This window comes from Periplaneta americana, chromosome 9 (genome assembly GCF_040183065.1).
Source record: "Periplaneta americana isolate PAMFEO1 chromosome 9, P.americana_PAMFEO1_priV1, whole genome shotgun sequence".
Classification (NCBI taxonomy): domain Eukaryota; kingdom Metazoa; phylum Arthropoda; class Insecta; order Blattodea; family Blattidae; genus Periplaneta; species Periplaneta americana.
In genome coordinates this window covers 17,322,294-17,335,377 of record NC_091125.1, presented here as the reverse complement: position 1 = coordinate 17,335,377, position 13,084 = coordinate 17,322,294, and the positions used below count along the sequence as shown (strand labels likewise).

At 36.7% G+C, this 13,084-nt stretch overlaps 1 pseudogene; it reads left to right on the top strand.

Annotated features, from left to right (window-relative positions):
• The window catches only part of LOC138705798 (DNA-directed RNA polymerase I subunit RPA1-like), a 164,016-nt pseudogene that overhangs the window by 73,624 nt on the left and 77,308 nt on the right, over positions 1-13,084 (top strand).

The window sequence follows — 13,084 nt, the reverse complement described above, 5'->3', positions numbered from 1 at the left end:
AGTCTGGGCAAAGAAATTCGCCTTTATTCATCTGCTATAATTATACTCTCCATCTTGCCTATAAATCCACTAAACTCAGGCGTAATCAAATCTATATAGTTTGGAGCCAATGGTACGATAACTAGTAAATCACTGATTACATATTTCTCTTATATGAATTTCATATTCTCGTGATTATGTTTTGAAATCCGCGTTTTTTTTCGGAGGCCTTGATCTCAATTTTTTTATTCTAGTGTATGAGAGTATGGTAAGTTCTGTCATTTCAATTCTGTAACAATAAGAAGTTTTCATAATCTTGGTCTAGCAATAATTAAATTAATTGTAATTATAGTGAATGTAATGTATAAACTATGATCAATTCAATAGTCTATAATTAATTAGATCACCGTAGGTAATCGATTGATAATTGATTGATGCACCCTTCATGCAACTGGCAAACTACCTATTAAAAACAGTAAAATCGATGTTTACACAAAGTAAAACTCATACCGTACTTAATATCAGTGCAGAGCAAAAACAAAATAATCTGTAAAAAATTAAGGTGTGCAAAGTATGCAGGGACCCAAATTATGCGAGCAGATATAACTTCCTGCTGATGTAATGTTTAATAAATTATTGAAATGTTAATATTGTACGAACAGTAATTTTAAGTAATAAAATACAGAAGTAAAAAAATAAATAGTTTGTATACGAGTTTCTAAGATGTTATTGTTTAGTCAGCTGCCCAAAGACAGGTTTGAACCTCACAAGTGACACCAATAAAGCATCACTCATGAGGTAACTAAGCCAGGAGATAATGGGGTAGGGTGGTCAGTTCCTTTTCCCTTCCATTGCATACATCGCTGACTAGATACATATTACACTAATCAGACTTCAGATGCATATAATTGTTCTTTCTCTGACACATATCGTCACGTGAGATGTGCTGCCTGATAATAGAAGTACATATCAGCTAGGACCTAAATCAGAGGGTGTTTTTTTAAGATATTAGAAACAAATTGCTTCATATATGAGTAATTAGTTTTCCCCCATTAAAGATTATCTTTGTACTTTCATTTCACGATAGGCATGGGCAGTGAAGAGACCTCGATCGTGGAAAGCTGGAGGAACCCCGTTTACTGATCCGAAAACAATGTCAGAAGCAGAAGTCATAATTCGAGATGGTGAGCTTTTATGTGGGGTTCTGGACAAAGCTCATTATGGTGCCACTCCGTACAGTTTGATTCACTGCATGTTCGAGGTAAGCCAAATTATCAGAATGTGTAAGTCTTACAACATTTCTCCAACTCCAGTCTGAGGCTAAAATGAGTAAACTTGTAACGAACCCGAGCTGTTAGCTTATTGCTCTGGACAGGCATTCAATCGAGTGCTGTGAAGGACTGAACACTTGTCTGATATTTTATTAATAGGGCTAAATGTTGTTTCTCATTTCGATTTCAGGAACTGGATACAACATTATTTGAAGTCTGTTGCATTACAGATTGAGTGTCCACTGTTTTATACCGGCAAAAAAAAGTGGATCACTGTGTAAAAACCGATTCATCGTCAATAAACCACCAATTTAGAGAGAGTATTATTAAATTGAATATGTTTTATGAGTAAGGAAAGATGCATCCAACATTTTTGGAGATGAATATGATGATAAGATGTCTCGGTATGAGCCACTTTCTACCAGACTGGTGCTTCATGGTTTTACAACAGAGACCAGCAATAAAACAATGGTGCAGTAACCCCTATTGATGAATTATCATTGTGTGTCAGGCACATTTTCTGTCATAAGTCAATATTTTTCTTTAGTTACTGTTTCGAATTTGATAAGTTAAGATGCCTCTTATTCGAAAAGACTTTGCTGGATCTGTTGCTTTGGTTGTGGGTAGATGAATCATTCGTTTTGAAGCTAATGCTATCGGTGTGTCTTTCAACATGCCCTGTGGCATTTCTGTGAACTGGGTACTTGCCATAGACGACTGGAATCAGGCTGTAGTAGGTTTACGTCCACCAGGGATAACAGATTACTGATTCTCTGTGTCTTGCGACATCTCCGCACGACTGTGGTCTAGGCCAGAAATCATCGTCATTGTGATTGAGAATAATGTTAGACAAAGACTCCAGGAAGCCAATTTGACCTCAAGAAGAGCTATGTCAGAAATTTATTTTTTCAGTCGTTGACTTTACTACTTTATATATTTTGTTAGGTGTTAACCTTTACATAATAAGTTGTGTGATGTATGAACGTTTTCGTTGAGCATGTCAACATCATCAGATACAATCTGTCATTTTACAATATCAATACTCTCAGTGTTATCTACACAATCTACACATACAATACATGTTTACTATCATATGGGTATAAAACCTATTAAAAATTATATGAATTAGTTTTATAATGAATAATTTCAAGAGAAAAATTGTTCCGGGGCCGGGTATCGATCCCGGGACCTCTGGTTGAACGTAGCAGCACTCTGCCAACTGAGCTACCCGGGAACTCCACCCGACATCGTCTCAACTTTTCCCTTTATATCCACACAACTCGCGTGGGCTGACGAAATGCCAGAGACCCACATCGAGTGCACACAAACTCTGTGTGACTTGGAATTGTGGTTTTCTGTTAACGTACACAGTGACGTATATATTATGCAGGGAGCTTATCTGAAAGTTTGATTTGCATAGTTTTATAATGTTCAATTGTGGATACCCCAAATGTCAACATTTAAAATATACTTATACTATCATGGATTTTTTTTTTTTTGCAAGTCATCACATGTGAACAATATTATGAACGATGTAATGATATGAGACTAAAAGTGAGATTAAAATATAAAAATGAGCTAACTCTATTCAATGCTTTACTATGCTGCTCAAGAAGAGCAGCAATTTCTCCACAGCCCCCTCCAACACCAAGCAGCATGATTACTGTTTACTGGAACTAGACTATGAACCAGTGGTCAATGATTCTGTTCATGAATGAATCGCGATTTTGCTTCTGGTCAGCTGATGATAAAGAGAGAATATGGAGGAAGTGTGGGAAGTGATATTCGCCTTGAAACTTCCCCGAAAGAACGGCGCTTGTATGCGGCTCAATCATGGTATGGGGCAATATCAGTTTGAGGCCCAAATAGAGCTTGTTTTCATCGATGGAGGCACTCTGAATGCTCATGGATGTGTTAATAGACCATGTAATCCCCTTTGTTCTCTTCGCTGGTGAAAATTTCATTCTTATGCATGACAGTGTCCACTCCCATGCTCCTCACTACGTGACATCAGGATACCAACTCTGGATTGGTCAGCACGCAATCAAGACTTAGATCCTATTGAACACTTGTGGGATAAGCTCGACCAAAGTGTCCGACGTTGCAGCTTCCACACCCTGAACGAAACGTAGGCAGCATTGTTGGAGAAGTGGGCTTTCAACCATCAGGAAATGTGGTCAGCATCGCATTATGAATGGAGAACGTCATCACCACTAGAGCTTGCAACACACAAGGTGCGCGCACAGTGGCATAACCATATGTTATAATGTGAGCCATTGCCTCTAACTTAATGAAATGCATTATTTGAAATTTTGCATAAATTACAACACTTTCGAACTTAAAAATAAATAACAAAAACATTTTGATGATGGAATTGAAGTGCACAGGATACATATTTACTTCAATTTACAATATGCCTTTTTCAGGATGCAGTAAAAATAAAGCATAAGCTATAAAATTGTAGTTCTTAAAAAAAAATTAAGTGATCCACTTTTTTGGCCAGTCAGTGTAGATAGAATTGTGCTGTGTTATTTTGAATTATGAACCTTGCTCCGATTTTTCATATCATTGGCAGAATGATGTTTTCATATGCTAGGAATATTACTTTTTTTTTTCCTCGAAAGAGGGCCCGCGGGCAAGCACCACAGCCTTGGGCTTATTGAGCAGCCTCCTTATGTTGGAATGATTGTTGAATCCATTAAGGATCGCTTTTCAAACGTGTGATTCACTGCATGGTTCATCATATCGATTCATCCACAGCATCCAGTCCTGACTGGAGACTGATCCTCCGCCTTCCTGTGATGTTATCCTGCGGTCTCCTCAGATCGATGGCATCTGTTCGCAATTCATGTACTTGAATGTGTTACATCCTTAACCAGAGGAACATGTAGCAGTCGATTCCACAACTTACCAAGGTGCCATCTATCCAGGGGTGCTACACTACCCCGGTTGCCCACAGTCCGCTTACAAGTCCCTGTAGCTTCACTGGATATGTGCAGCTCCCGCAGACAGATGTCTCCTATAGGCAGATCCTGGACCACATCCGCCATGTCCTCCTTGTCAACCTGTAAACTGTTAAGATGATTAGTGAACTGATACTAATGAAGGCAAAATGAGTCCGAGGTTCAACGTCGAAAGTTACCCAGCAGTTCGGCTTCGAGTGGTTGAGGAAAAACCTCAGGAAAAAATCCCAACCAGGTAACTTGTCCCAACCAGAATTTGAACCCAGGCCCGCTCGTTTCATCGCCAAGAAGGCTAACCGTTACTCCACAGGAATATTATTTATGTATTTTTTTCTTGTCTGAGTAAGTGCAGTACCCAGTCTACAACACAGTATTTGTACAGCAGAGAAAATTGTTTTTGGCATTGGCCTCCACTGTTCATGCATAGAAAAGAGTCTGTAAAGTTGATTCAATATGAAAGGTATAAATTACCTGTGCATTTACCAGCAAGTGGAGTAATAACCACGCGAATGTTGTCTTCCAGCCACTAGTCTGAATTTTGCATGTAAATATGGCTGAAAAGTGTTTCAAGTTTGAAGTGCGCATAGTTACCAGATTTAGCAAGCAGAATGATAAAATCAGAGTGACAATTAGTGGCGAATTTACAATTCTGTTACCTGTAGGAACCCAAAAATATCCTGCCCCTTTTTTCTTAACATTTGCCCCTCCACTTTCATCCTCGATAAAAGTTGAAATAAAAAATTTCTCCACTGTGTTGGCAGGGTTATGCCAGCACACAGAATATGTCGCCTATTATCTGGAAAGAAATTACAATTGAGGCATCAGAAGCAAAGGGGTATAAGTGCACTTACGTTATTTTCTAGAAATGTGATTAAAAGTTACTAAGCTTTCGTAAATTCTGTGAACTTTAATTGCTCTCCGCCAATTATTAAATCTTCCCTTAAATAAATATAACAAGACAGTAATTCTTTCAGATTCTAAAGCTGCAATTCAGGGAATATGTTCAAATGCTACAAAGAAGTCAACAAAAATAAGAGAATGCTACAAAATGTTAACACAACTCCAAAAAGTTAATAAGATTGTCCATCTCCAATGGATTCCAGCACACTGTGGAGTCATAGGGAATGAAACCGCAGACACACTTGCCAAGAAAGGCACGACAATAAAACAAAAGTCTAAATTTAATTTCTCATATTCCTCAATAAAACGCTTGATCACTACAAAATTTTCTCATTCATACCTACAAGAAATAGAATCAAATGCTAAAGACAAAAAATGGATTACACTACTTTCCAACCCAGATATAATCCCCCAGAGACCAAGGAAAACAGCAGTTGCAGCCTTCAGACTATTGACAAATCATGACTGTCTAGCAAGTCATCTCTACAGAATAGGTATCTCAGCTTCACCAATATGTATCCTGTGTAACGATCCAGCAGAAATGAATGAAGACCACTTGAAGACCTGTGAAGCATTAAGATCAGAAGAAACTACAGTTCAAAAGTATTGGAAAGCACGACTGCTAATGGCTTCATTGCCAAATGCAAGGCACTAGACAACAACAACAACAATTTTAAATGTTAATGTGCAATGTGGATAAAAGACATCCCTTTACCACTGAAATTTTAAATGCTTTAGTTTACCCTGGAGGCACGTAAATCATTTTTTTAAAATGTCACTTACACCTCTTTGCGTCTACCCACCTCAGTTGTGTTGGTTTGAATGTTTTATTTTCGTGTCGGTTTTCTAATGGAAGATACGATAACAGAAGTAATGAATGTGAAGCATGCAACATATTTTCGCTTCACTCTCCCTTTTGTATGTTGTGCAATACAAGAAGAAGATTCTATACCTCAAAAATATTGGCGTGCAAGAGGACTAATGGCTTCATTGCCAAACATCTAGGCATTTGAACAACAATATATTTTCACTTCATATAAGGAAACATTCTGAAATTAGTCCCAGTTCACAACAAATTTTTCACTGTAGTTCTCTCAAAGTGTATCGTACATGTCTATTATCACTTTAATATTGCAGAACTCGCAATTACAAATCAAACCAGCGGTTGCACACATCTGTAGCTGCCCTCAGTGTTGAGATAGACTGCGTGGCACTGTTCATTTTACACACAACTTTTGTGCTCTCATGCTCGTAACAAGGGAAGATGGCAACATTGGTTGTGATCACACAAGTTACATTGCTGCGTGGCCTAACTACTAATAACGTTAGCATTTGGCTGTGGCAGATAGTCTTGTTAGAGGAAGCATTTTAAATTCTGTCATTTTTTGTTTCGCCACGGATACTGGAACAGGTTCCCATACCCATTGCGGGGAAAGACATATTCTGTGTCAAACCCTATGAGTTCTGTATGACAATATACAGCTTTCTAACATCTTCTGCTGAGCAAACTGATCATTGAATTTGGACAAGCTCATTTTCTCCAAAATGTTGTCCTCTATGGAGATGATAGCTAGTGAGGTAGTTCTGAGTTATGTTTGTGCGCAAATCATTTTTTTATCTTCTCAGCCGTGAGAAGGTGTGCTCTGCTGAGCACTTGGCGCAGTGGAGAGCTGAAAGATGTAAACATGCCGCAGTCTGATCTCTCCCACATGTGACCTAGTGTGAGTGTTCAACTATCCACTGTCCCATGTGTACAAAAGAACAGCTGCCACTATCATTTATAAACACAGTTATCTGCAAATTACAGTTATCTTAAAATTATCTGAAAATTCCCACATCTACATTTTATTTTTGTAGATAATTGAATAACTACACGCTGTTCATATAGTGCTACAAATGAATAATAGGTGTTATTTGCACTGAAAATTGTCGAAAAACACAAGTTTCCATAGTCGACTATTGGAAACTCTTCTTGTAGTCTAGATAGCACGTTAATTCAACATATATTAAGAAACGAATAATAGTGGTCTTCCAATTTAAGACATAGATTTGTTATTTAAAAATTTCCTGCCCCTGAAAATTTTTCACCATAGCAGCTGCTCTCTATCTATACACAAATTTATAATATCATCGCAGGTTAGTGACTTTTATGGGCAAGACATTTTATGTTGAAAAGAAGTAAGTACGTGTGTGTTTGCAACAAATTTCAAGATGATCAAATGAAACTGAATGATGGTCCAGAGCAACAGAGGGCCAGGCCAGGAACCTTGCATACAGATGACAAGTGTGCTGTTGTCGAAGGTTTGATAAGGGACATTTGAAGAATCGAAGTCCGTGAAATTGAAGCAGTGATGAACATTCCAAAGGGGATTCTTCATGAAATAATCTCAGGCTTAAATTTATGTGAAGTATCCACGTGCTGGGTTCTGAAATTGCTGACTGAGGAACACAAAAGCAAAAGAAAGGTTGCATCACTGCAAAATCTCTACCATTACTACTGAGAGGAAGAAAACCCTTTTTTGGAAAGCAGCATTATGGGAGATGAAACATGGGTTTAGAGTTCGCTTCAGTGATGTAAGAAATTCGAAGTTCAGTCATCTGAAAAAAAAAAAAGTTGTTGTTTTCTAATGCCAGGCAGTTGACAATAAAGTCATTTGACCTCTTGCACTCCAATATTTTTCAAAGATATTATCATGGCCAGCCACTGAAGCACAGATTTTGAGGTGTTCCGAATCCATTTCTTGGTTTGAGTTGCACAATGGGCAGTTAGGGGACTGATATATTCCAATTCTATACAGGTGTTTGGCCAAACAATCATGGCCTGTTGCCAATCTAAATGCAGCTACAGACGATTTTCGTGGCAAATCGGGAATTAACTGTGGATTTTGATGCAGCGAGTTCCATTTTTTCCCTTGTGATTGTGTTATCAAATTTTGTTTGTTGAAGTCTAAGTATGTAGATTTAATAAATCTTTTCACAGGGTAATACTTAGATTTAGTAACAGGTCTGTAAGTAGCAGTGCTGCCCTTCTTTGCTAAAGCATCCGCATTCTCGTTTCCCAGGATTCCACAATGGGATGGTATACATTGGAATACAATTCTTTTATTGAGTGTTATTAATTGAGAGAGCATTTTAGTTATTTCTGCTGTTTGAGATGAAGGTGTGTGTTTAGAGACTATTGATAGAATAGCTGCTTTGGAGTCTGACAATATAACTGCATTCCTAAATTTATTGATGTGGCATAGAAGATTCCTGAGACTTTCACTTATTGCAATGATTTCACCATCAAAACTTGTTGTTCCATACCCAAGAGATCTATAAAGTGAGAAGAGACAGCACGTAACACCTGCACCGGCACCTTGTTCTCTGGAGATCAAGGATCCGTCAGTGTATAAATGAAGCCAGTTTTGTGGAGGGTACCTAATATTAATTGTCTCTAGAGACAATTGTTTCATTATTTCAGTGTTTACTTCTGTGATAATAATTGCGATTACTCTAGGATTTTTAAGGCCTTCAATGGTGACATACTGTGACACTCTCAACATATTGATTGAATAAGCCAGGGTTACATGCTCGTGAGAGATTTCTGCATGGTGGTGCACTACCTCACATCAAACCAGGCAAAAGCTTGGAAAAGTGCAAGTGGGAATTTCTGCTGCATCCACCTCGTAGTCCTGATCTGGCACCATCAGATTTTCACCTCTTTGGTCCATTCAAGAACTTCTTATCCAGAAAATTATTTAAGGATTAAAACACATTGAAAACTGGAGTTTTGCATTATTTAATTTTCCTTGGACAGGAAAACCCTATGAAGGAATGTTTGAACTTGTTTGAATCTTAATGGTGACTGTGTGGAATGTTTGTTTTATTTCCCCTCTCCCTGCCCCAGATTTTGTGAAATATGTTGATATAAGTCGGATCTGTGCCTTACATATCGAACCACCCTCGTATGATTACAACAAAAGCATGCAATTCAAATTGTTGTATAATTAATTTTCAAATTGTGCGATAATATGAAAATAGTTGACTGAATTCGTTTTACAAATCAGAAGGAAGGGCGAAAACTATCAATGAATTATCTAGTAGTTGTATTCTAGTAACGGTATTGAATACATCCAACTAGTTAATGGTGTCCATGCTAATAAAAACTGTGCTGTTAGGAGATTTGAAGATACACAGCAAGCTTAGGTGTATAATGCTACTTCACAACTTTTTGAATGGTGAAAAATGACTGTTCTTGCTTTATATTTGACTGATCATTTTTGTTAATAGAAACTTGTTTATATTTCATTGTGTTTTCCAGCTGTATGGTGGAACATATTCTGGTGCATTGTTGAATTCGTTTGCAAAGCTTTTCAATGCTTTTCTAAAAATTGAAGGTTTCTCACTTGGTGTTGAAGACATTCTTGTTGTGGATGCTGCAGAAAAGTGGAGGTCCAATATCATTAGAGATGCTAGAAATGTAAGTTTTACTTTACTTTGTGACAGTATTCCTTTCAACTAAAAGTGGAAAATGATGCAGAAACAAGGATCAGATTTCATCAGTAGAGCTATAAATTAACTTTTTTTTATATAATGTAAATATGAAAAGTTTTGCAAATATAACAGTTAAAATAGTAAATATAAAATTTGACATAGCTTTTTAAAGATGTTTTCTTGCATCCTCTTGTTTCATCTTTCTTATATTTTAGGATTTTTAGAATTTGTACAAAGTCGTCTCCATAAATGAATGTTAAAATCCTTCACTCTTACATTTGATGCTATAGTATAAAAGATTTTTTTTCAAAGATTGTATAATTTTTTTATATATAAATAATTTTTATTTAATGAACATATGTCTCACAATTTTCAGATAGGTGACACTGCTGTGAAAACTGCACTTAACCTTCCAGAAACAACATCACGAGAAGAGATGAATCAGAAAATGGATGAAGTGTATCAGGACAAAGCCATAGGAAGAGCAATTATTGATGGCTCATATAAGAATTTGCTTGATGACTACACAAATAAAATAAACAGGTATGTTTCAGTGAGATATTTCTGAAACACTGTAGCTTTCGTTTATTAATAGTGTGACTTTTAATTCAAACAATAATGTAACTTTTATTCACAACAATAATGATTTTCTATAACTGAATTTAAACACTCCCGTCAACAATAGGTATTTCACTCCACACAGCACACACAGTATTCGTTATTGCACTCCACAGACGACAGTGACAATTCACTTGGATTATTGAGAACAACAATGTACTGCTAATCTCAACTAATGTTCACAAAGCACTATTTACAACGCAAAACTGTCAGTTCTCAGTTCACAGTTCATTGCCTTAGCTAGTTCTTCTAGCTCATTCACTCAAGTTCACAGTATATCGAACCCAAGACTTCCAGAGACAGTCCACTGCACTCGAACTCAAGACTTCTGGATACGCCGCACTCCGTGGTCACTGTCACAGTTGCGGTCCTCCTCAAGTTGAACCCAGGTCTCGAAGGCTGGCTTCCTTGACGTTCACTGCTGCCTCACAAGTTGACTCGCTGTTCTAAACTGAACTGGCTCTCTTCGAAGGCTGCTCGATTTTTATTAGTTAAATCACACTTCGCGAACCTTCGACCCTGGAAGTTTCTGTTTCTGGGCGATTCTCGGTCTCCCCATCACTCAGACTCCAGACTTCCTTTACGTCCGTCGCAGTCGGTTTTCTCCCCCTCTCCCTTCACCACGTGCCGCGCCACCTCCTCGCGCCCCCTCCCTTCTGCCGGATGCGCACGAAGTTCCCCGAAGCGACCAGGAACGACTAGAATATTCGGCCTGCCGTCACAATAGATTTGAAGGCTTGTGTGTACACATTACCACCATCACTATTGCTGTCATTATAGTTGCCACTGACATAAACACCAGTGACTGTGTGCATAACAAATTAACAAATATGATTAGGTGAAAAAAAATTCGTAACAGTATCTGAAGAACAAATAAGCAAACACGAGGTAAATGGAAAAGGGATGGAACAAGTTATTAGTAATAGGACTCGAAGAACAAGTCTGAGCGAGAGGTGCTGGAGTATCTGGATATCTTAGAGGAACAAGTACAGTGAAAATCTGATGGGAGAGTATGGCTTGAAACATGAAGGCCATTGTAACATCGTTGTGCTTTTGTCCCATCAAATTGGCTGTAATAAATATGCTGAAAATACTGTAAATAGTAAATGTTTTTAATGAGTGAAGGCCAAATTCGCATATAATTAAATTTTAATAATCTGTAATACAGCCATTTTCATTGTATTTTTTTGTCACAGAGGAGTGTCTGATGGCTTGCATCTCAGCCTGAGTGTTATTGTGCTTACCTCCTTTGATAGGGATGATTGTTTAAGGCCCGGTTTTGTAAATATGGTTAATATAAAGATTATGTTAAACCTAACCGTGAGTTTAACTCTACGTGCTGTATTACAGAGTCTCGGTTAAGTTAAACCATAGTGGAATACAATTGGTATTACTGCTAGAAAAGAAAAGAAGACGATCGCAATTGCTTAATTATATTATTGATTTAAAATAGCTGATGCTCGTGGAGAATCTTCATTAAGAAATATCTTCGTTCTTCGATCAGAGAGAGTATCATAATAAAACCTAAAGAAGACCAATACCGCATACTTCAGTATGCTTGTCAAGCAAGTGAATAGTAAATTGAAATCAATATTTTGGTGTTTAGTATAGCTCTCAGTTGCAATACAGCAAAATTAGCAGAACAAGGTTTTTAGCAATAAAATCAGAATGCTCATTCCAAGTCAATGGATTATCCATAATTATGCCAAGAAATTTAGTACTGTGTTGGCTTCGGGTCGATATATCCCCCAACTGACATGGAAAATTTATATTCATGGGTCTATTAACAAATTTTAAACATACAGTCTTATTAATATTAACAATTAATTTGTTATAATCACACCACGTTTTGAACTGAGATATAGCCAACTTTACTTATCAAATCATTACAAGACTCCGAATAAACAGTAATAGAAGTATCGTCTGCGTATAATAAAACTTTACCTTCCTTTATATAATTAGTCAAATCATTTACGTAAAGTAAAAATATAAGAGGTCCAAGTACAGAACCCTGAGGGACTCCCATATTTATATAAAACTCATTAGAAAGAATACCATTAATATTTACACATATTTTTCAATCAGACAAGTATGATTTTAAAAATGCTAAAAATGTACCTCTAAAACCTAAGGCTTTTAATTTTATACATATATAATTAAAGTCCAAATTATCAAATGCCTTAGCTACATGTTTACCTTCACCAAGGTTTTCATAAATATAGTTATTAAATTTGTAAAGAGCAGTTTCTGTTGATTCACCAGGGAGAAAACCATGTAGATCAGGAGTAATTAAATTAAATTTCAATAAAAATTGTAACATTCTATTATATATTAACTGTTCAAATATTTTAGAAATCGTGCTTAACAATGATATAGGTCTATAGTTTCTTACATCAGTAGAATCACCTTTCTTATGAACTGGTTTAACAAGAGCAGTTTTTAATAATGATGGAAAAACTCCATTATTAATGCAGTGATTAAATACGAAGGCTAGAGGAGATGCAATAATGTCACTGATCACTCTTAATAGTTTCAAGGAAATACTGTCAATACCAGTGCTATTAGTATTTTTTAACGATTGAATTGTTTTAACAATCTCATTAGCATCAGTATCATAGAAAACAAAACTATTATTAATTCCTAAAGATTTGGTGCATAACGTAGATTTGCTTGGACCAAAATATTCATTCAGTGCATCCTCCACATTGGTTGAAAAATACAATCAAAATGCATTGGCAACATCAGTCTTATTTGATACCCTGTCATTATTATGTACAATAGTAATACATTCTACAGGCTTCTTTCTGTTTAATTTACTATTTACCAGTTTCCAAATTTGTTTTGGTTTGTTAGAAGAATTACAAATAAGTTGATCAA